Genomic DNA, 22,863 nt, shown 5'->3' with positions numbered 1-22,863 from the left:
AGAGGGCAAAACGAGACGAAGGAGGTTGGAAGAGAGCGAAACGAGATGAAGGAGTGTGAAAGAGAGCGAAATGAGACGAAGGAGTGTGCAAGAGGGTGAAACGAGACGAAGGAGGGTGAAAGAGAGAGAAACGAGACAAAGGAAGGGGAAAGAGAGCGAAACGAGACAAAGGAGGGTGAAAGGGAGCAAAATGAGATGAAGGAGGGTGAAAGAGTGCGAAACAAGACGAAGGAGGGTGAAAGAGAGCGAAACGAGACGAAGGAGGGTGGAAGAGAGTGAATAGAGTCGAAGGAGGGTGGAAGACAGCGAAACGAGACGAAGGAGGGTAAAATAGAGCGAAACGAGACGAAGGAGGGTGGAAGAGAGCGAAACGAGACGAAGGATGGTGAAAGAGGGCGAAACGAGACGAAGGCGGGTGAAAGTGAGCGAAACGAGACGAAGGTGGGTGAAAGAGAGCGAAACGAGACGAAGTAGGGTGGAAGAGAGCGAGACGAGACGAAGTAGGGTGGAAGAGAGCGAGACGAGATGAAGGAGGGTGAAAGAGAGCGAAACGAGACGGGAGGGTGAAAGAGAGCGAAACGAGACGAAGGAGGGTGAATGAGAGCAAAACGAGATGAAGGAGGGTGAAAGAGAGCAAAACGAGACGAAGGAGGGTGAAAGAGGGCGAATCGAGACGAAGGAGGGTGGAAGAGAGGGAAACGAGATGAAGGAGGGTCAAAGAGAGCGAAACGAGACGAAGGAGGGTCAAAGAGAGCGAAACGAGACGAAGGATGGTGAAAGAGAGCGGAACGAGATGAAGGAGGGTGAAAGGGAGCAAAATGAGATGGAGGGTGAAAGAGAGCGAAACGAGACGAAGGAGGGTGAAAGAGAGCGAAACGAGACGAAGGAGGGTGAAAGAGAGCGAAACAAGTCGAAGGAGGGTCAAAGAGAGCGAAACGAGACGAAGGAGGGTGAAAGAGAGCAAAACGCGATGAAGGAGTGTGAAAGAGAGCGAAGCGAGACGAAGGAGGGAGAAAGAGGGCGAAACAAGACGAAGGAGGGTGAAAGAGAGCGAAACGAGATGAAGGAGGGTCAAAGAGAGCGAAACGAGACGAAGGAGGGTCAAAGATGTGAAACGAGAGTGAGGAGGGTGAACGAGAGCGAAACGAGAGGAAGGAGGGTGAAAGTGAGCGAAAAGAGACGAAGGAGAGTGAAAGAGAGCGAAACGAGACGAGGAAGGGTGAAAGAGAGCGAAACAAGACGAAGGAGGGTGAAAGCGAGCGAAACGAGACGAAGGAGGGTGAAAGAGAGCGAAACGAGACGAAGGAGGGTGAAAGAGAGCGAAACGAGATGAAGTAGGGAGAAAGAGCGCGAAACGAGACGAAGGAGGGTGAAAGAGAGATAAACGAGACGAAGGAGTGTCAAAGAGAGCGAAACGAGACGAAGGAAGGTCAAAGAGAGCGAAACGAGACGAAGGAGGGTGAAAAAGTTCGTAGCGAGACGAAGGAGGGTGAAAGAGAGCGGAACGAGATGAAGGAGGGTGAAAGAGAGCGAAACGAGACGAAGGAGGGTGAAAGAGGGTAAAACGAGACGAAGGAGGGTGAAAGAGAGATAAACGAGACGAAGGAGTGTCAAAGAGAGCGAAACGAGACGAAGGAAGGTCAAATAGAGCGAAACGAGATGAAGGAGGGTGAAAAAGTTCGTAGCGAGACGAAGGAGGGTGAAAGAGAGCGGAACGACATGAAGGAGGGTGAAAGAGAGCGAAACGAGACGAAGGAGGGTGAAAGAGGGCAAAACGAGACGAAGGAGGGTGAAAGAGAGCGAAACGAGACGAAGGAGGGTGAAATAGGGCGAAACGAGACGAAGGAGGGTCAAAGAGTGCGAAACGAGACGAAGGAGGGTGAAATTGGGCAAAACGAGACGAAGGAGTGTGAAATAGGGCGAAACGAGACGAAGGAGGGTGAAAGAGAGTGAAACGAGACGAAGGAGGGTGGAAGAGAGCGAAAGGAGTCGAAGGAGGGTGGAAGAGAGCGAAACGAGACGAAGGAGGGTGAAAGAGAGCGAAACGAGACGAAGGAGGGTGGAAGAGAGCGAAACGAGACGAAGGATGGTGAAAGAGAGCGAAACGAGATGAAGGAGGGTGAAAGTGAGCGAAACGAGACGAAGGAGGGTGAAAGAGAGCGAAACGAGACGAAGTAGGGTGGAAGAGAGCGAAACGAGACGAAGTAGGGTGGAAGAGAGTGAGACGAGACGAAGGAGGGTGAAAGAGAGCGAAACGAGACGGAGGGTGAAAGAGAGCGAAACGAGACGAAGGAGGGTGAAAGAGGGCGAATCGAGACGAAGGAGGGTGAAAGAGGGCGAATCGAGACGAAGCAGGGTTAAAGAGAGTGAAACGAGACGAAGGAAGGTCAAAGAGAGCGAAACGAGACGAAGGAGGGTGGAACAGAGCAAAACGAGACGAAGGAGTGTGTGACAGAGCGAAACGAGACGAAGGAGGGTGAAAGAGAGCAAAACGAGATGAAGGAGGGAGAAAGAGAGCGAACCGAGACGAAGGAGGGTGAAAGAGAGCGAAACGAGACGAAGGAGGCTGAAATAGGGCGAAACGAGACTGAGGAGGGTGAAAGAGAGCGAAATGAGTGGGAGGAGGGTGAAAGAGAGATAAACGAGACGAAGGGGTGTCAAAGAGAGCGACACGAGACGAAGGAGTGTCAAAGAGAGCGAAACGAGACGAAGGAGGGTCAAAGAGAGCGAAACGAGGCGAAGGAGGGCGAAAGAGAGCGGAACGAGACGAAGGAGGGTGAAAGGGAGCAAAATGAGATGAAGGAGGGTGAAAGAGAGCGAAGCGAGACGAAGGAGGGTGAAAGAGAGCGAAACGAGACGGGAGGGTGAAAGAGAGCGAAACGAGATGAAGGAGGGTGAATGAGAGCAAAACGAGATGACGGAGGGTGAAAGAGAGCAAAACGAGACGAAGGAGGGTGAAAGAGGGCGAATCGAGACGAAGGAGGGTGGAAGAGAGGGAAACGAGATGAAGGAGGGTCAAAGAGAGCGAAACGAGACGAAGGAGGGTCAAAGAGAGCGAAACGAGACGAAGGATGGTGAAAGAGAGCGGAACGAGATGAAGGAGGGTGAAAGGGAGCAAAATGAGATGGAGGGTGAAAGAGAGCGAAACGAGACGAAGGAGGGTGAAAGAGAGCGAAACGAGACGAAGGAGGGTGAAAGAGAGCGAAACAAGTCGAAGGAGGGTCAAAGAGAGCGAAACGAGACGAAGGAGGGTGAAAGAGAGCAAAACGCGATGAAGGAGTGTGAAAGAGAGCGAAGCGAGACGAAGGAGGGAGAAAGAGGGCGAAACAAGACGAAGGAGGGTGAAAGAGAGCGAAACGAGATGAAGGAGGGTCAAAGAGAGCGAAACGAGACGAAGGAGGGTCAAAGATGTGAAACGAGAGTGAGGAGGGTGAACGAGAGCGAAACGAGAGGAAGGAGGGTGAAAGAGAGCGAAAAGAGATGAAGGAGAGTGAAAGAGAGCGAAACGAGACGAGGAAGGGTGAAAGAGAGCGAAACAAGACGAAGGAGGGTGAAAGCGAGCGAAACGAGACGAAGGAGGGTGAAAGAGAGCGAAACGAGACGAAGGAGGGTGAAAGAGAGCGAAACGAGATGAAGTAGGGAGAAAGAGCGCGAAACGAGACGAAGGAGGGTGAAAGAGAGATAAACGAGACGAAGGAGTGTCAAAGAGAGCGAAACGAGACGAAGGAAGGTCAAAGAGAGTGAAACGAGACGAAGGAGGGTGAAAAAGTTCGTAGCGAGACGAAGGAGGGTGAAAGAGAGCGGAACGAGATGAAGGAGGGTGAAAGAGAGCGAAACGAGACGAAGGAGGGTGAAAGAGGGCAAAACGAGACGAAGGAGGGTGAAAGAGAGATAAACGAGACGAAGGAGTGTCAAAGAGAGCGAAACGAGACGAAGGAAGGTCAAATAGAGCGAAACGAGATGAAGGAGGGTGAAAAAGTTCGTAGCGAGACGAAGGAGGGTGAAAGAGAGCGGAACGACATGAAGGAGGGTGAAAGAGAGCGAAACGAGACGAAGGAGGGTGAAAGAGGGCAAAACGAGACGAAGGAGGGTGAAAGAGAGCGAAACGAGACGAAGGAGGGTGAAATAGGGCGAAACGAGACGAAGGAGGGTCAAAGAGTGCGAAACGAGACGAAGGAGGGTGAAATTGGGCAAAACGAGACGAAGGAGGGTGAAATAGGGCGAAACGAGACGAAGGAGGGTGAAAGTGAGTGAAACGAGACGAAGGAGGGTGGAAGAGAGCGAAAGGAGTCGAAGGAGGGTGGAAGAGAGCGAAACGAGACGAAGGAGGGTGAAAGAGAGCGAAACGAGACGAAGGAGGGTGGAAGAGAGCGAAACGAGACGAAGGATGGTGAAAGAGAGCGAAACGAGATGAAGGAGGGTGAAAGTGAGCGAAACGAGACGAAGGAGGGTGAAAGAGAGCGAAACGAGACGAAGTAGGGTGGAAGAGAGCGAAACGAGACGAAGTAGGGTGGAAGAGAGTGAGACGAGACGAAGGAGGGTGAAAGAGAGCGAAACGAGACGGAGGGTGAAAGAGAGCGAAACGAGACGAAGGAGGGTGAAAGAGGGCGAATCGAGACGAAGGAGGGTGAAAGAGGGCGAATCGAGACGAAGCAGGGTTAAAGAGAGTGAAACGAGACGAAGGAAGGTCAAAGAGAGCGAAACGAGACGAAGGAGGGTGGAACAGAGCAAAACGAGACGAAGGAGTGTGTGACAGAGCGAAACGAGACGAAGGAGGGTGAAAGAGAGCAAAACGAGATGAAGGAGGGAGAAAGAGAGCGAACCGAGACGAAGGAGGGTGAAAGAGAGCGAAACGAGACGAAGGAGGCTGAAATAGGGCGAAACGAGACTGAGGAGGGTGAAAGAGAGCGAAATGAGTGGGAGGAGGGTGAAAGAGAGATAAACGAGACGAAGGGGTGTCAAAGAGAGCGACACGAGACGAAGGAGTGTCAAAGAGAGCGAAACGAGACGAAGGAGGGTCAAAGAGAGCGAAACGAGGCGAAGGAGGGCGAAAGAGAGCGGAACGAGACGAAGGAGGGTGAAAGGGAGCAAAATGAGATGAAGGAGGGTGAAAGAGAGCGAAGCGAGACGAAGGAGGGTGAAAGAGAGCGAAATGAGACGAAGGAGGGTGAAAGAGAGCAAAACAAGTCGAAGGAGGGTGAAAGAGAGCGAAACGAGACGAAGTAGGGTGAAAGAGAGCGAAACGAGACGCTGGAGGGTCAAAGAGAGCGAAACGAGACGAAGGAGGGTGAAAGAGAGCAAAACGAGATGAAGGAGGGAGAAAGAGAGCGAACCGAGACGAAGGAGGGTGAAAGAGAGCGAAACGAGACGAAGGAGGCTGAAATAGGGCGAAACGAGCCTGAGGAGGGTGAAAGAGAGCGAAATGAGTGGGAGGAGGGTGAAAGAGAGATAAACGAGACGAAGGGGTGTCAAAGAGAGCGACACGAGACGAAGGAGTGTCAAAGAGAGCTAAACGAGACGAAGGAGGGTCAAAGAGAGCGAAACGAGGCGAAGGAGGGCGAAAGAGAGTGGAACGAGACGAAGGAGGGTGAAAGGGAGCAAAATGAGATGAAGGAGGGTGAAAGAGAGTGAAACGAGACGAAGGAGGGTGAAAGAGAGCGAAATGAGACGAAGGAGGGTGAAAGAGAGCAAAACAAGTCGAAGGAGGGTGAAAGAGAGCGAAACGAGACGAAGTAGGGTGAAAGAGAGCGAAACGAGACGCTGGAGGGTCAAAGAGAGCGAAACGAGACGAAGGAGGGTGAAAGAGAGCAAAACGAGACGAAGGAGGGTGAAAGAGAGCGAAACGAGATGAAGGAGGGAGAAAGAGGGCGAAACAAGACGAAGGAGGGTGAAAGAGAGCGAAGCGAGACGAAGGAGGGTCAAAGAGAGCAAACGAGACGAAGGAGGGTCAAAGAGCGCGAAACGAGAGGGAGGAGGGTGAAAGAGAGCGAAACGAGAAAAAGGAGGGTTAAAGGGAGCAAAATGAAATGGAGGGTGAAAGAGAGCGAAACGAGACGAAGGAGGGTGAAAGAGCGCGAAACAAGACGAAGGAGGGTTAAAGAGGGCGAAACGAGGCGAAGGAGGGTGGAACAGAGCAAAACGAGACGAAGGAGTGTGTGACAGAGCGAAACGAGACGAAGGAGGGTGAAAGAGAGCAAAACGAGATGAAGGAGGGAGAAAGAGAGCGAACCGAGACGAAGGAGGGTGAAAGAGAGCGAGACGAAGGAGGGAGGAAGAGGGCGAGACAAGACGAAGGAGGGTGAAAGAGAGCGAAACGAGAGGGACGAGGGTGGAAGAGAGATAAACGAGACGAAGGAGTGTCAAAGAGAGTGAAACGAGATGAGGGAGGGTCAAAGAGAGCGAAACGAGACGAAGGAGGGTGAAAAAGAGCGTAGCGAGACATGGAGGGTGAAAGAGAGCGGAACGAGATGAAGGAGGGTGAAAGAGAGTGAAACGAGACGAAGTAGGGTGAAAGAGAGCGAAACGAGACGAAGGAGGGTGTAAGAGAGCGAAACGAGACGAAGGTGGGTGAAAGGGAGCGAAACGAGACGAAGGAGGGTGAAAGAGAGCGAAACGAGACGAAGGAGGGAGAAAGAGGGCGAAGCGAGATGAAGAAGGGTGAAAGAGAGCGAAACGAGATGAAGGAGGGTCAAAGAGAGCGAAACGAGACGAAGGAGGGTCAAAGAGAGCGAAATGAGACGAAGGAGGATGAAAGAGACCGAAACAAGGCGAAGGAGGGTGAAAGAGCGCGAAACGAGATGAAGGTGGGTAAAAGAGAGCGAAAAAAGACAAAGAAGGGTGAAAGAGGGCGAAACGAGACGAAGGAGGGTGGAAGAGAGCGAAACGAGACGGAGGAGGGTGAAAGAGGGCGAAACGAGACGAAGGAGGGTGAAAGAGAGAGAAAGGAGACGAAGGAGGGTGAAAGAGAGCGAAACGAGACGAAGGAGGGTGAAAGAGAGCGAAACGAGACGAAGGAGTGTGAAAGAGAGCGAAACGAGACGAAGGAGGGTGAAAGAGAGCGAAACGAGACGAAGGAGGGTGAAAGAGGGCGAAACGAGACGAAGGAGGGTGAAAGAGTGCGAAAGTAGACGAAGGAGGGTGAAAGAGAGTGAAACGAGACGAAGGAGGTTGAAAGAGAGCGAAAGGAGTCGAAGGACGGTGAAAGAGAGCGAAAGGAGTCAAAGGAGGGTGAAAGAGAACAGAACGAGACGAAGGAGGGTGAAAGAGAGCGAAACGAGACGAAGGAGGGTGAAAGAGAGCGAAACGAGACGAAGGTGGGTGAAAGAGAGCGAAACGAGACGAAGGAGGGTGAAAGAGAGCGAAACGAGACGAAGGAGGGTGAAAGAGAGCGAAACGAGACGAAGGTGGGTGAAAGAGAGCGAAACGAGACGAAGGAGGGTGAAAGAGGGTGAAACGAGACGAAGGAGGGTGAAAGAGGGCGAAACGAGATGAAGGAGGGTGAAAGAGAGTGAAACGAGACGAAGGAGGGTGAAAGAGAGCGAAACGAGACGAAGGAGGGTGAAAGAGAGCGGAACGAGACGAAGGAGGGTGAAAGAGAACGGAACGAGACGAAGGAGGGTGAAAGAGAGCGAAACGAGATGAAGGAGGGAGAAAGAGCGCGAAACGAGACAAAGGAGGGTGAAAGAGAGATAAACGAGACGAAGGAGTGTCAAAGAGAGCGAAACGAGACGAAGGAAGGTCAAAGAGAGCGAAACGAGACGAAGGAGGGTGAAAAAGTTCGTAGCGAGACGAAGGAGGGTGAAAGAGAGCGGAACGAGATGAAGGAGGGTGAAAGAGAGCGAAACGAGATGAAGGAGGGTGAAAGAGGGCGAAACGAGACGAAGGAGGGTGAAAGAGAGCGAAACGAGACGAAGGAGGGTGAAATAGGGCGAAACGAGACGAAGGAGGGTCAAAGAGTGCGAAACGAGGCGAAGGAGGGTGAAATAGGGTGAAACGAGACGAAGGAGGGTGAAATAGGGCGAAACGATACGAAGGAGGGTGAAAGAGAGCGAAACGAGACGAAGGAGGGTGGAAGAGAGCGAAAGGAGTCGAAGGAGGGTGGAAGAGAGCGAAAAGAGACGAAGGAGGGTGAAAGAGAGTGAAACAAGACGAAGGAGGGTGGAAGAGAGCGAAACGAGACGAAGGATGGTGAAAGAGAGCGAAACGAGACGAAGGAGGGTGAAAGTGAGCGAAACGAGACGAAGGTGGGTGAAAGAGAGCGAAACGAGACGAAGTAGGGTGGAAGAGAGCGAAACGAGACGAAGTAGGGTGGAAGAGAGTGAGACGAGACGAAGGAGGGTGAAAGAGAGAGAAACAAGACGGAGGGTGAAAGAGAGCGAAACGAGACGAAGGTGGGTGAAAGAGGGCGAATCGAGACGAAGGAGGGTGAAAGAGGGTGAGTCGAGACGAAGGAGGGTGGAAGAGAGCGAAACGAGACGAAGGAGCGTGAAAGAGAGTGAAACGAGACGAAGGAAGGTCAAAGAGAGCTAAACGAGACGAAGGAGGGTGAAAGAGAGCGAAACGAGACGAAGGAGGCTGAAATAGGGCGAAACGAGACTGAGGAGGGTGAAAGAGAGCGATACGAGAGGGAGGAGGGTGAAAGAGAGATAAACGAGACGAAGGGGTGTCAAAGAGAGCGAAACGAGACGAAGGAGTGTCAAAGAGAGTGAAACGAGACGAAGGAGGGTCAAAGAGAGCGAAACGAGGCGAAGGAGGGTGAAAGAGAGCGGAACGAGACGAAGGAGGGTGAAAGGGATCAAAATGAGATGAAGGAGGGTGAAAGAGAGCGAAACGACACGAAGGAGGGTGAAAGAGAGCGAAACGAGACGAAGGAGGGTGAAAGAGAGCGAAACAAGTCGAAGGAGGGTGAAAGAGAGCGAAACGAGATGAAGTAGGGTGAAAGAGAGCGAAACGAGACGCTGGAGGGTCAAAGAGAGCGAAACGAGACGAAGGAGGGTGAAAGAGAGCAAAACGAGACGAAGGAGGGTGAAAGAGAGCGAAACGAGATGAAGGAGGGAGAAAGAGGGCGAAACAAGACGAAGGAGGGTGAAAGAGAGCGAAGTGAGACGAAGGAGGGTCAAAGAGAGCAAACGAGACGAAGGAGGGTCAAAGAGTGCGAAACGAGAGGGAGGAGGGTGAAAGTGAGCGAAACGAGACAAAGGAGGGTTAAAGGGAGCAAAATGAAATGGAGGGTGAAAGAGAGCGAAACGAGACGAAGGAGGGTGAAAGAGCGCGAAACAAGACGAAGGAGGGTTAAAGAGGGCGAAACGAGGCGAAGGAGGGTGGAACAGAGCAAAACGAGACGAAGGAGTGTGTGACAGAGCGAAACGAGACGAAGGAGGGTGAAAGAGAGCAAAACGAGATGATGGAGGGAGAAAGAGAGGGAACCGAGACGAAGGAGGGTGAAAGAGAGCGAGACGAAGGAGGGAGAAAGAGGGCGTGACGAGACGAAGGAGGGTGAAAGAGAGCGAAACGAGATGGAGGGTCAAAGAGTGCAAAACGAGACGAAGGAGGGTGAAATAGAGGGAAACGAGATGAAGGAGGGTCAAAGGGAGTGAAACGAGACGAAGGAGGGTGAAAGAGAGCGAAACGAGACGAAAGAGGGTGAAAGAGAGCGAAACGAGACGAAGGAGGGTGAAAGAGAGCGAAAGGAGTCGAAGGAGGGTGAAAGAGAGCGAAACGAGACGAAGGAGGGTGAAAGAGAGTGAAAGGAGTCGAAGGAGGGTGAAAGAGAGCTGAACGAGACAAACGAGGATGAAAGAGAGCGAAACGAGGCGAAGGAGGTTGAAAGAGAGCGAAACGAGATGAAGGTGGGTGAAAGAGATCGAAACGAGAGGAAGGAGGGTGAAAGAGAGTAAAACGAGACGAAGGAGGGTCAAAGAGAGCGAAACGAGATGAAGGAGGCTGAAATAGGGCGAAACGAGACGAAGGAGGGTGAAAGAGAGCGAAACGAGAGGGACGAGGGTGAAGGAGAAATAAACGAGACGAAGGAGTGTCAAAGAGAGCGAAACGAGATGAAGGAGGGTCAAAGAGAGCGAACCGAGACGAAGGAGGGTGAAAAAGTGCGTAGCGAGACATGGAGGGTGAAAGAGAGCGGAACGAGATGAAGGAGTGTGAAAGAGAGCGAAACGAGACGAAGTAGGGTGAAAGAGAGCGAAACGAGACGAAGGAGGGTGAAAGGGAGCGAAACGAGACGAAGGAGGGTGAAAGAGTGCAAAACGAGATGAAGGAGGGAGAAAGAGGGCGAAGCGAGATGAAGGAGGGTGAAAGAGAGCGAAACGAGATGAAGGAGGGTCAAAGAGAGCGAAACGAGACGAAGGAGGGTCAAAGAGAGCGAAATGAGATGGAGGAGGGTGAAATAGGGCGAAACGAGATGAAGGAGGGTGAAAGAGAGTGAAACGAGACGAAGGAGGGTCAAAGAGGGCGAAACGAGACCAAGGAGGGTGAAAGAGAGCGAATGGTGTCGAAGGAGGGCGGAAGAGAGCGGAACGAGACGAAGGAGGATGAAAGAGACCGAAACAAGGCGAAGGAGGGTGAAAGAGCGCGAAACGAGATGAAGGTGGGTGAAAGAGAGCGAAAAAAGACAAAGGAGGGTGAAAGAGGGCGAAACGAGACGAAGGAGGGTGGAAGAGAGCGAAACGAGACGAAGGAGTGTGAAAGAGAGCGAAACGAGACGGAGGAGGGTGAAAGAGGGTGAAACGAGACGAAGGAGGGTGAAAGAGAGAGAAAGGAGACGAAGGAGGGTGAAAGAGAGCGAAACGAGACGAAGGAGGGTGTAAGAGAGCGAAACGAGACGAAGGAGTGTGAAAGAGAGCGAAACGAGACGAAGGAGGGTGAAAGAGAGCGAAACGAGACGAAGGAGGGTGAAAGAGGGCGAAACGAGATGAAGGAGGGTGAAAGAGAGCGAAAGGAGACGAAGGAGGGTGAAAGAGAGCGAAACGGGACGAAGGAGGGTGAAAGAGAGCGAAAGGAGTCGAAGGACGGTGAAAGAGAGCGAAAGGAGTCGAAGGAGAGTGAAAGACAACGGAACGAGACGAAGGAGGGTGAAAGAGAGCGAAACGAGACGAAGGAGGGTGAAAGAGAGCGAAACGAGACGAAGGAGGGTGAAAGAGAGCGAAACGAGATGAAGGTGGGTGAAAGAGAGCGAAACGAGACGAAGGAGGGTGAAAGAGGGTGAAACGAGACGAAGGAGGGTGAAAGAGGGCGAAACGAGATGAAGGAGGGTGAAAGGGAGTGAAACGAGACGAAGGAGGGTGAAAGAGAGCGAAACGAGACGAAGGAGGGTGAAAGAGAGCGGAACGAGACGAAGGAGGGTGAAAGAGAACGGAACGAGACGAAGGAGGGTGAAAGAGAGCGAAACGAGACGAAGGAGGGTGAAAGAGAGCGAAGCGAGACGAAGGAGGGTGAAAGACAGCGAAACGAGACGAAGGAGGGTGAAAGAGAGCGAAACGAGACGACGGAGGGTGAAAGAGAGCGAAACGAGACGAAGGAGGGTGAAAGAGAGCGAAACGAGACGAAGGAGGGTGAAAGAGAGCGAAACGAGACGAAGGAGGGTGAAAGAGAGCGAAACGAGACGAAGGAGGGTGAAAGAGAGCGAAACGAGACGAAGGAGGGTGAAAGAGAGTGAAAGGAGTCGAAGGAGGGTGAAAGAGAGCGGAACGAGGCGAAGGAGGGTGAAAGAGACCGAAACGAGACGAAGGAGGGTGAAAGAGAGCGAAACGAGACGAAGGAGGGTGAAAGAGAGCGAAACGAGACGAAGGAGGGTGAAAGAGAGCGAAACGAGACGAAGGAGGGTGAAAGAGAGTGAAACGAGTCGAAGGAGGGTGAAAGAGAGCTGAACGAGACAAACGAGGATGAAAGAGAGCGAAACGAGGCAAAGGAGTTTGAAAGAGAGCGAAACGAGATGAAGGTGGGTGAAATAGATCGAAACGAGAGGAAGGAGGGTGAAAGAGAGTGAAACAAGACGAAGGAGGGTCAAAGAGAGCGAAACGAGATGAAGGAGGCTGAAATAGGGCGAAACGAGACGAAGGAGGGTGAAAGAGAGCGAAACGAGAGGGACGAGTGTGAAAGAGAGATAAACGAGACGAAGGAGTGTCAAAGAGAGCGAAACTAGATGAAGGAGGTTCAAAGAGAGCGAAACGAGACGAAGGAGGGTGAAAAAGCGCGAAACGAGATGAAGGTGGGTAAAAGAGAGCGAAAAAAGACAAAGGAGGGTGACAGAGAGTGAAACGAGATGAAGGAGGGTCAAAGAGAGCGAAACGAGATGAAGGAGGCTGAAATAGGGCGAAACGAGACGAAGGAGGGTGAAAGAGAGCGGAACGAGAGGGACGAGGGTGAAAGAGAGATAAACGAGACGAAGGAGTGTCAAAGAGAGCCAAACGAGATGAAGGAGTGTCAAAGAGAGCGAAACGAGACGAAGGAGGGTGAAAAAGTGCGTAGCGAGACATGGAGGGTGAAAGAGAGCGGAACGAGATGAAGGTGGGTGAAAGAGAGTGAAACGAGATGAAGTAGGGTGAAAGAGATCGAAACGAGACGAAGGAGGGTGTAAGAGAGCGAAACGAGACGAAGGAGGTTGAAAGGGAGCGAAACGAGACGAAGGAGGGAGAAAGAGGGAGAAGCGAGATGAAGGAGGGTGAAAGAGAGCAAAACGAGATGAAGGAGGGTCAAAGAGAGCGAAACGAGACGAAGGAGGGTGAAAGAGAGCGAAACGAGACGAAGGAGGGTCAAAGAGGGCGAAACGAGACCAAGGAGGGTGAAAGAGAGCGAATGGTGTCGAAGGAGGGTGGAAGAGAGCGGAACGAGACGAAGGAGGATGAAAGAGACCGAAACAAGGCGAAGGAGGGTGAAAGAGCGCGAAACGAGATGAAGGTGGGTGAAAGAGAGCGAAAAAAGACAAAGGAGGGTGAAAGAGGGCGAAGCGAGACGAAGGATGGTGGAAGAGAGCGAAACGAGACGAAGGAGTGTGAAAGAGAGCGAAACGAGACGGAGGAGGGTGAAAGAGGGTGAAACGAGACGAAGGAGGGTGAAAGAGAGAGAAAGGAGACGAAGGAGGGTGAAAGAGAGCGAAACGAGATGAAGGAGGGTGAAAGAGAGCGAAACGAGACGAAGGAGTGTGAAAGAGAGCGAAACGAGGCGAAGGAGGGTGAAAGAGAGCGAAACGAGACGAAGGAGGGTGAAAGAGGGCGAAACGAGACGAAGGAGGGTGAAAGAGAGCGAAAGGAGACGAAGGAGGGTGAAAGAGAGCGAAACGAGACGAAGGAGGGTGAAAGAGAGCGAAAGGAGTCGAAGGACGGTGAAAGAGAGCGAAACGAGATGAAGGTGGGTGAAAGAGAGCGAAACGAGATGAAGGAGGGTGAAAGAGGGTGAAACGAGACGAAGGAGGGTGAAAGAGGGCGAAACGAGATGAAGGAGGGTGAAAGAGAGTGAAACGAGACGAAGGAGGGTGAAAGAGAGCGAAACGAGACGAAGGAGGGTGAAAGAGAGCGGAACGAGACGAAGGAGGGTGAAAGAGAACGGAACGAGACGAAGGAGGGTGAAAGAGAGCGAAACGAGACGAAGGAGGGTGAAAGAGAGCGAAGCGAGACGAAGGAGGGTGAAAGGCAGCGAAACGAGAGGAAGGAGGGTGAAAGAGAGCGAAACGAGACGAAGGAGGGGGAAAGAGAGCGAAACGAGACGAAGGAGGGTGAAAGAGAGCGAAACGAGACGAAGGAGGGTGAAAGAGAGTGAAACGAGTCGAAGGAGGGTGAAAGAGAGCTGAACGAGACAAACGAGGATGAAAGAGAGCGAAACGAGGCAAAGGAGGTTGAAAGAGAGCGAAACGAGATGAAGGTGGGTGAAAGAGATCGAAACGAGAGGAAGGAGGGTGAAAGAGAGTGAAACGAGATGAAGGAGGGTCAAAGAGAGCGAAACGAGATGAAGGAGGCTGAAATAGGGCGAAACGAGACGAAGGAGGGTGAAAGAGAGCGAAACGAGAGGGACGAGTGTGAAAGAGAGATAAACGAGACGAAGGAGTGTCAAAGAGAGCGAAACTAGATGAAGGTGGGTGAAATAGATCGAAACGAGAGGAAGGAGGGTGAAAGAGAGTGAAACAAGACGAAGGAGGGTCAAAGAGAGCGAAACGAGATGAAGGAGGCTGAAATAGGGCGAAACGAGACGAAGGAGGGTGAAAGAGAGCGAAACGAGAGGGACGAGTGTGAAAGAGAGATAAACGAGACGAAGGAGTGTCAAAGAGAGCGAAACTAGATGAAGGAGGGTCAAAGAGAGCGAAACGAGACGAAGGAGGGTGAAAAAGCGCGAAACGAGATGAAGGTGGGTGAAAGAGAGCGAAAAAAGACAAAGGAGGGTGACAGAGAGTGAAACGAGATGAAGGAGGGTCAAAGAGAGCGAAACGAGATGAAGGAGGCTGAAATAGGGCGAAACGAGACGAAGGAGGGTGAAAGAGAGCGGAACGAGAGGGACGAGGGTGAAAGAGAGATAAACGAGACGAAGGAGTGTCAAAGAGAGCCAAACGAGATGAAGGAGTGTCAAAGAGAGCGAAACGAGACGAAGGAGGGTGAAAAAGTGCGTAGCGAGACATGGAGGGTGAAAGAGAGCGGAACGAGATGAAGGTGGGTGAAAGAGAGTGAAACGAGATGAAGTAGGGTGAAAGAGATCGAAACGAGACGAAGGAGGGTGTAAGAGAGCGAAACGAGACGAAGGAGGTTGAAAGGGAGCGAAACGAGACGAAGGAGGGTGAAAGAGAGCGAAACGAGCCAAAGGAGGGAGAAAGAGGGAGAAGCGAGATGAAGGAGGGTGAAAGAGAGCAAAACGAGATGAAGGAGGGTCAAAGAGGGCGAAACGAGACCAAGGAGGGTGAAAGAGAGCGAATGGTGTCGAAGGAGGGTGGAAGAGAGCGGAACGAGACGAAGGAGGATGAAAGAGACCGAAACAAGGCGAAGGAGGGTGAAAGAGCGCGAAACGAGATGAAGGTGGGTGAAAGAGAGCGAAAAAAGACAAAGGAGGGTGAAAGAGGGCGAAGCGAGACGAAGGAGGGTGGAAGAGAGCGAAACGAGACGAAGGAGTGTGAAAGAGAGCGAAACAAGACGGAGGAGGGTGAAAGAGGGTGAAACGAGATAAGGAGGGTGAAAGAGAGAGAAAGGAGACGAAGGAGGGTGAAAGAGAGCGAAACGAGATGAAGGAGGGTGAAAGAGAGCGAAACGAGACGAAGGAGTGTGAAAGAGAGCGAAACGAGGCGAAGGAGGGTGAAAGAGAGCGAAACGAGACGAAGGAGGGTGAAAGAGGGCGAAACGAGACGAAGGAGGGTGAAAGAGAGCGAAAGGAGACGAAGGAGGGTGAAAGAGAGCGAAACGAGACGAAGGAGGGTGAAAGAGAGCGAAAGGAGTCGAAGGACGGTGAAAGAGAGCGAAACGAGATGAAGGTGGGTGAAAGAGAGCGAAACGAGACGAAGGAGGGTGAAAGAGGGTGAAACGAGACGAAGGAGGGTGAAAGAGGGCGAAACGAGATGAAGGAGGGTGAAAGAGAGTGAAACGAGACGAAGGAGGGTGAAAGAGAGCGAAACGAGACGAAGGAGGGTGAAAGAGAGCGGAACGAGACGAAGGAGGGTGAAAGAGAACGGAACGAGACGAAGGAGGGTGAAAGAGAGCGAAACGAGACGAAGGAGGGTGAAAGAGAGCGAAGCGAGACGAAGGAGGGTGAAAGGCAGCGAAACGAGAGGAAGGAGGGTGAAAGAGAGCGAAACGAGACGAAGGAGGGGGAAAGAGAGCGAAACGAGACGAAGGAGGGTGAAAGAGAGCGAAACGAGACGAAGGAGGGTGAAAGAGAGTGAAACGAGTCGAAGGAGGGTGAAAGAGAGCTGAACGAGACAAACGAGGATGAAAGAGAGCGAAACGAGGCAAAGGAGGTTGAAAGAGAGCGAAACGAGATGAAGGTGGGTGAAAGAGATCGAAACGAGAGGAAGGAGGGTGAAAGAGAGTGAAACGAGACGAAGGAGGGTCAAAGAGAGCGAAACGAGATGAAGGAGGCTGAAATAGGGCGAAACGAGACGAAGGAGGGTGAAAGAGAGCGAAACGAGAGGGACGAGTGTGAAAGAGAGATAAACGAGACGAAGGAGTGTCAAAGAGAGCGAAACTAGATGAAGGAGGGTCAAAGAGAGCGAAACGAGACGAAGGAGGGTGAAAAAGTGCGAAACGATGATGAAGGTGGGTGAAAGAGAGCGAAAAAAGACAAAGGAGGGTGAAAGAGAGTGAAACGAGATGAAGGAGGGTCAAAGAGAGCGAAACGAGATGAAGGAGGCTGAAATAGGGCGAAACGAGACGAAGGAGGGTGAAAGAGAGCGAAACGAGAGGGACGAGGGTGAAAGAGAGATAAACGAGACGAAGGAGTGTCAAAGAGAGCCAAACGAGATGAAGGAGTGTCAAAGAGAGCGAAACGAGACGAAGGAGGGTGAAAAAGTGCGTAGCGAGACATGGAGGGTGAAAGAGAGCGGAACGAGATGAAGGTGGGTGAAAGAGAGTGAAACGAGATGAAGTAGGGTGAAAGAGAGCGAAACGAGACAAAGGAGGGAGAAAGAGGGAGAAGCGAGATGAAGGAGGGTGAAAGAGAGCGAAACGAGACGAAGGAGGGTCAAAGAGGGCGAAACGAGACCAAGGAGGGTGAAAGAAAGCAAAACTTGTCGAAGGAGTGTGAAAGAGAGCGGAACGAGACGAAGGAGGATGAAAGAGACCGAAACAAGGCGAAGGAGCGTGAAAGAGCGCGAAACGAGATGAAGGTGGGTGAAAGAGAGCGAAAAAAGACAAAGGAGGGTGAAAGAGGGCGAAACGAGACGAAGGAGGGTGGAAGAGAGCAAAACGAGACGAAGGAGTGTGAAAGAGAGCGAACCGAGACGGAGGAGGGTGAAAGAGGGCGAAACGAGACGAAGGAGGGTGAAAGAGAGAGAAAGGAGACGAAGGAGGGTGAAAGAGAGCGAAACGAGGCGAAGGAGGGTGAAAGAGAGCGAAACGAGACGAAGGAGTCTGAAAGAGAGCGAAATGAGACGAAGGAGGGTGAAAGAGAGCGAAACGAGACGAAGGAGGGTGAAAGACGGCGAAACGAGACGAAGGAGGGTGAAAGAGAGCGAAAGGAGATGAAGGAGGGTGAAAGAGAGCGAAATGAGACGAAGGAGGGTGAAAGAGAGCGAAAGGAGTCGAAGGACGGTGAAAGAGAGCGAAAGGACTCGAAGGAGGGTGAAAGAGAACGGAACGAGACGAAGGAGGGTGAAAGAGAGCGAAACGAGGCGAAGGAGGGTGAAAGAGAGCGAAACGAGACGAAGGATGGTGAAAGAGGACGAAACGAGACGAAGGAGGGTGAAAGAGAGCGAAAGGAGACGAAGGAGGGTGAAAGAGAGCGAAACGAGACGAAGGAGGGTGAAAGAGAGCGAAAGGAGTCGAAGGACGGTGAAAGAGAGCGAAAGGAGTCGAAGGAGGGTGAAAGAGAACGGAACGAGACGAAGGAGGGTGAAAGAGAGCGAAACGAGACGAAGGAGGGTGAAAGAGAGCGAAACGAGATGAAGGTGGGTGAAAGAGAGCGAAACGAGACGAAGGAGGGTGAAAGAGGGTGAAACGAGATGAAGTAGGGTGAAAGAGGGCGAAACGAGATGAAGGAGGGTGAAAGTGAGCGAAACGAGACGAAGGAGGGTGAAAGAGAGTGAAACGAGACGAAGGAGGGTGAAAGACAGCTAAACGAGACGAAGGAGGGTGAAAGAGAGCGAAACGAGACGAAGGAGGGTGAAAGAGAGCGGAACGAGAGGGACGAGGGTGAAAGAGAGATAAACGAGACGAAGGAGTGTCAAAGAGAGCCAAACGAGATGAAGGAGTGTCAAAGAGAGCGAAACGAGACGAAGGACGGTGAAAAAGTGCGTAGCGAGACATGGAGGGTGAAAGAGAGCGGAACGAGATGTAGGTGGGTGAAAGAGAGTGAAACGAGATGAAGTAGGGTGAAAGAGATCGAAACGAGACGAAGGAGGGTGAAAGAGACCGAAACGAGACAAAGGAGGGTGAAAGAGAGCGAAACGAGACGAAGGAGGGTGAAAGAGAGCGAAACGAGACGAAGGAGGGTGAAAGAGAGTGAAACGAGTCGAAGGAGGGTGAAAGAGAGCTGAACGAGACAAACGAGGATGAAAGAGAGCGGAACGAGGCAAAGGAGGTTGAAAGAGAGCGAAACGAGATGAAGGTGGGTGAAAGAGATCGAAACGAGAGGAAGGAGGGTGAAAGAGAGTGAAACGAGACGAAGGAGGGTCAAAGAGAGCGAAACGAGATGAAGGAGGCTGAAATAGGGCGAAACGAGACGAAGGAGGGTGAAAGAGAGCGAAACGAGAGGGACGAGGGTGAAAGAGAGATAAACGAGACGAAGGAGTGTCAAAGAGAGCAAAACTAGATGAAGGAGGGTCAAAGAGAGCGAAACGAGACGAAGGAGGGTGAAAAAGTGCGTAGCGAGACATGGAGGGTGAAAGAGAGCGGAACGAGATGAAGGAGGGTGAAAGAGAGCGAAACGAGACGAAGTAGGGTGAAAGAGAACGAAACGAGACGAAGGAGGGTGAAAGAGAGCGAAACGAGACGAAGGAGGGTCAAAGGGAGCGAAACGAGACGAAGGAGGGTGAAAGAGAGCGAAACGAGACGAAGGAGGGAGAAAGAGTGCGAAGCGAGATGAAGGAGGGTGAAAGAGAGCGAAACGAGGTGAAGGAGGGTCAAAGAGAGCGAAACGAGACGAAGGAGGGTCAAAGAGAGCGAAATGAGATGGAGGGTGAAATAGGGCAAAACGAGATGAAGGAGGGTGAAAGAGAGCGAAACGAGACGAAGGAGCGTCAAAGAGGGCGAAACGAGACCAAGGAGGGTGAAAGAGAGCGAAAGGTGTCGAAGGAGGGTGAAAGAGAGCGGAACGAGACGAAGGAGGATGAAAGAGACCGGAACAAGGCGAAGGAGGGTGAAAGAGAGTGAAACGAGATGAAGGTGGGTGAAAGAGAGCGAAAAAAGACAAAGGAGGGTGAAAGAGAGTGAAACGAGACGAAGGAGGGTCAAAGAGAGCGAAACGAAATGAAGGAGGCTGAAATAGGGCGAAACGAGACGAAGGAGGGTGAAAGAGAGCGAAACGAGATGAAGGAGGGTCAAAGAGAGCGAAACGAGACAAAGGAGGGTGAAAAAGTGCGTAGCGAGACATGGAGGGTGAAAGAGAGCGGAACGAGATGAAGGAGGGTGAAAGAGAGTGAAACGAGATGAAGTAGGGTGAAAGAGAGCGAAACGAGACGAAGGAGGGTGTAAGAGAGCGAAACGAGACGAAGGAGGTTGAAAGGGAGCGAAACGAGACGTAGGAGGGTGAAAGAGAGCGAAACGAGCCAAAGGAGGGAGAAAGAGGGCAAAGCGAGATGAAGGAGGGTGAAAGAGAGCGAAACGAGATGAAGGAGGGTCAAAGAGAGCCAAACGAGACGAAGGAGCGTCAAAGAGAGCGAAATGAGATGAAGGAGGGTGAAATAGGGCGAAACGAGATGAAGGAGGGTGAAAGAGAGCGAAACGAGACGAAGAAGGGTCCAGGAGGGCGAAACGAGACCAAGGAGGGTGAAAGAGAGCGAAAGGTGTCGAAGGAGGGTGAAAGAGAGCGGAACGAGACGAAGGAGGATGAAAGAGACCGAAACAAGGCGAAGGAGGGTGAAAGAGCGCGAAACGAGATGAAGGTGGGTGAAAGAGAGCGAAAAAAGACAAAGGAGGGTGAAAGAGGGCGAAACGAGACGAAGGAGGGTGAAAGAGAGCGAAACGAGACGAAGGAGTGTGAAAGAGAGCGAAAAGAGACGAAGGAGGGTGAAAGAGAGCGAAACGAGACGAAGGAGGGTGAAAGAGGGTGAAACGAGACGGAGGAGGGTGAAAGAGGGCGAAACGAGATGAAGGAGGGTGAAAGAGAGAGCAAGGAGACGAAGGAGGGTGAAAGAGAGCGAAACGAGACGAAGGAGGGTGAAAGAGAGCGAAACGAGACGAAGGAGTGTGAAAGAGAGCGAAAAGAGACGAAGGAGGGTGAAAGAGAGCGAAACGAGACGAAGGAGGGTGAAAGAGGGTGAAACGAGACGAAGGAGGGTGAAAGAGAGCGAAAGGAGATGAAGGAGGGTGAAAGAGAGCGAAATGAGACGAAGGAGGGTGAAAGAGAGCGAAAGGAGTCGAAGGACGGTGAAAGAGAGCGAAAGGACTCGAAGGAGGGTGAAAGAGAACCGAACGAGACGAAGGAGGGTGAAAGAGAGCGAAACGAGACGAAGGAGGGTGAAAGAGAGCGAAACGAGACGAAGGAGGGTGAAAGAGAGCGAAACGAGACGAAGGTGGGTGAAAGAGAGCGAAACGAGACGAAGGAGGGTGAAAGAGGGTGGAACGAGACGAAGGAAGGTGAAAGAGGGCGAAACGAGATGAAGGAGGGTGAAAGAGAGTGAAACGAGACGAAGGAGTGTGAAAGAGAGCGAAACGAGATGAAGGAGGGTGAAAGAGAGAGGAACGAGACGAAGGAGGGTGAAAGAGAATGGAACGAGACGAACGAGGGTGAAAGAGAGCGAAACGAGACGAAGGAGGGTGAAAGAGAGCGAAACGAGATGAAGGAGGGTGAAAGAGAGCGAAACGAGACGAAGGAGGGTGAAAGAGAGCGAAACGAGACGAAGGAGGGTGAAAGAGAGCGAAACGAGACGAAGGAGGGTGAAAGAGAGCGAAACGAGACGAAGGAGGGTGAAAGAGAGCGAAACGAGACGAAGGAGGGTGAAAGAGAGCGAAACGAGAGGAAGGAGGGTGAAAGAGAGCGAAACGAGACGAAGGAGGGTGAAAGAGAGCGAAACGAGACGAAGGAGGGTGAAAGAGAGCGAAACGAGACGAAGGAGGGTGAAAGAGAGCGAAAGGAGTCGAAGGAGGGTGAAAGAGAGCGGAACGAGGCGAAGGAGGGTGAAAGAGAGCTGAACGAGACAAACGAGGATGAAAGAGAGCGAAACGAGACAAAGGAGGTTGAAAGAGAGCGAAACGAGATGAAGGTGGGTGAAAGAGATCGAAACGAGAGGAAGGAGGGTGAAAGAGAGTGAAACGAGACGAAGGAGGGTCAAAGAGAGCGAAACGAGATGAAGGAGGCTGAAATAGGGCGAAACGAGACGAAGGAGTGTGAAAGAGAGCGAAACGAGTGGGACGAGGGTGAAAGAGAGATAAACGAGACGAAGGAGTGTCAAAGAGAGCGAAACGAGATGAAGGAGGGTCAAAGAGAGCGAAACGAGACGAAGGAGGGTGAAAAAGTGCGTAGCGAGACATGGAGGGTGAAAGAGAGCGGAACGAGATGAAGGAGGGTGAAAGAGAGCGAAACGAGACGAAGGAGGGTGAAATAGGGCGAAACGAGACGAAGGAGGGTCAAAGAGTGCGAAACGAGGCGAAGGAGGGTGAAATAGGGTGAAACGAGACGAAGGAGGGTGAAATAGGGCGAAACGAGACGAAGGAGGGTGAAAGAGAGCGAAACGAGACGAAGGAGGGTGGAAGAGAGCGAAAGGAGTCGAAGGAGGGTGGAAGAGAGCGAAACGAGACGAAGGAGGGTGAAAGAGAGTGAAACGAGACGAAGGAGGGTGGAAGAGAGCGAAACGAGACGAAGGATGGTGAAAGAGAGCGAAACGAGAGGGACGAGGATGAAAGAGAGATAAACGAGACGAAGGAGTGTCAAAGAGAGTGAAACGAGATGAGGGAGGGTCAAAGAGAGCGAAACGAGACGAAGGAGGGTGAAAAAGAGCGTAGCGAGACATGGAGGGTGAAAGAGAGCGGAACGAGATGAAGGAGGGTGAAAGAGAGTGAAACGAGACGAAGTAGGGTGAAAGAGAGCGAAACGAGACGAAGGAGGGTGTAAGAGAGCGAAACGAGACGAAGGTGGGTGAAAGGGAGCGAAACGAGACGAAGGAGGGTGAAAGAGAGCGAAACGAGACGAAGGAGGGAGAAAGAGGGCGAAGCGAGATGAAGGAGGGTGAAAGAGAGCGAAACGAGATGAAGGAGGGTCAAAGAGAGCGAAACGAGACGAAGGAGGGTCAAAGAGAGCGAAATGAGACGAAGGAGGATGAAAGAGACCGAAACAAGGCGAAGGAGGGTGAAAGAGCGCGAAACGAGATGAAGGTGGGTAAAAGAGAGCGAAAAAAGACAAAGAAGGGTGAAAGAGGGCGAAACGAGACGATGGAGGGTGGAAGAGAGCTAAACGAGACGAAGGAGTGTGTTAGAGAGCGAAACGAGACGGAGGAGGGTGAAAGAGGGCGAAACGAGACGAAGGAGGGTGAAAGAGAGAGAAAGGAGACGAAGGAGGGTGAAAGAGAGCGAAATGAGACGAAGGAGGGTGAAAGAGAGCGAAACGAGACGAAGGAGTGTGAAAGAGAGCGAAACGAGACGAAGGAGGGTGAAAGAGAGCGAAACGAGACGAAGGAGGGTGAAAGAGGGTGAAACGAGACAAAGGAGGTTGAAAGAGAGCGAAACGAGATGAAGGTGGGTGAAAGAGATCGAAACGAGAGGAAGGAGGGTGAAAGAGAGTGAAACGAGACGAAGGAGGGTCAAAGAGAGCGAAACGAGATGAAGGAGGCTGAAATAGGGCGAAACGAGACGAAGGAGTGTGAAAGAGAGCGAAACGAGAGGGACGAGGGTGAAAGAGAGATAAACGAGACGAAGGAGTGTCAAAGAGAGCGAAACGAGATGAAGGAGGGTCAAAGAGAGCGAAACGAGACGAAGGAGGGTGAAAAAGTGCGTAGCGAGACATGGAGGGTGAAAGAGAGCGGAACGAGATGAAGGAGGGTGAAAGAGAGCGAAACGAGACGAAGGAGGGTGA

This window comes from Scyliorhinus torazame, chromosome 15 (genome assembly GCF_047496885.1).
Source record: "Scyliorhinus torazame isolate Kashiwa2021f chromosome 15, sScyTor2.1, whole genome shotgun sequence".
In the NCBI taxonomy this organism is placed as follows: domain Eukaryota; kingdom Metazoa; phylum Chordata; class Chondrichthyes; order Carcharhiniformes; family Scyliorhinidae; genus Scyliorhinus; species Scyliorhinus torazame.
The sequence above is the reverse complement of the archived record's forward strand: the minus strand, read 5'-3'. Positions refer to the sequence as shown.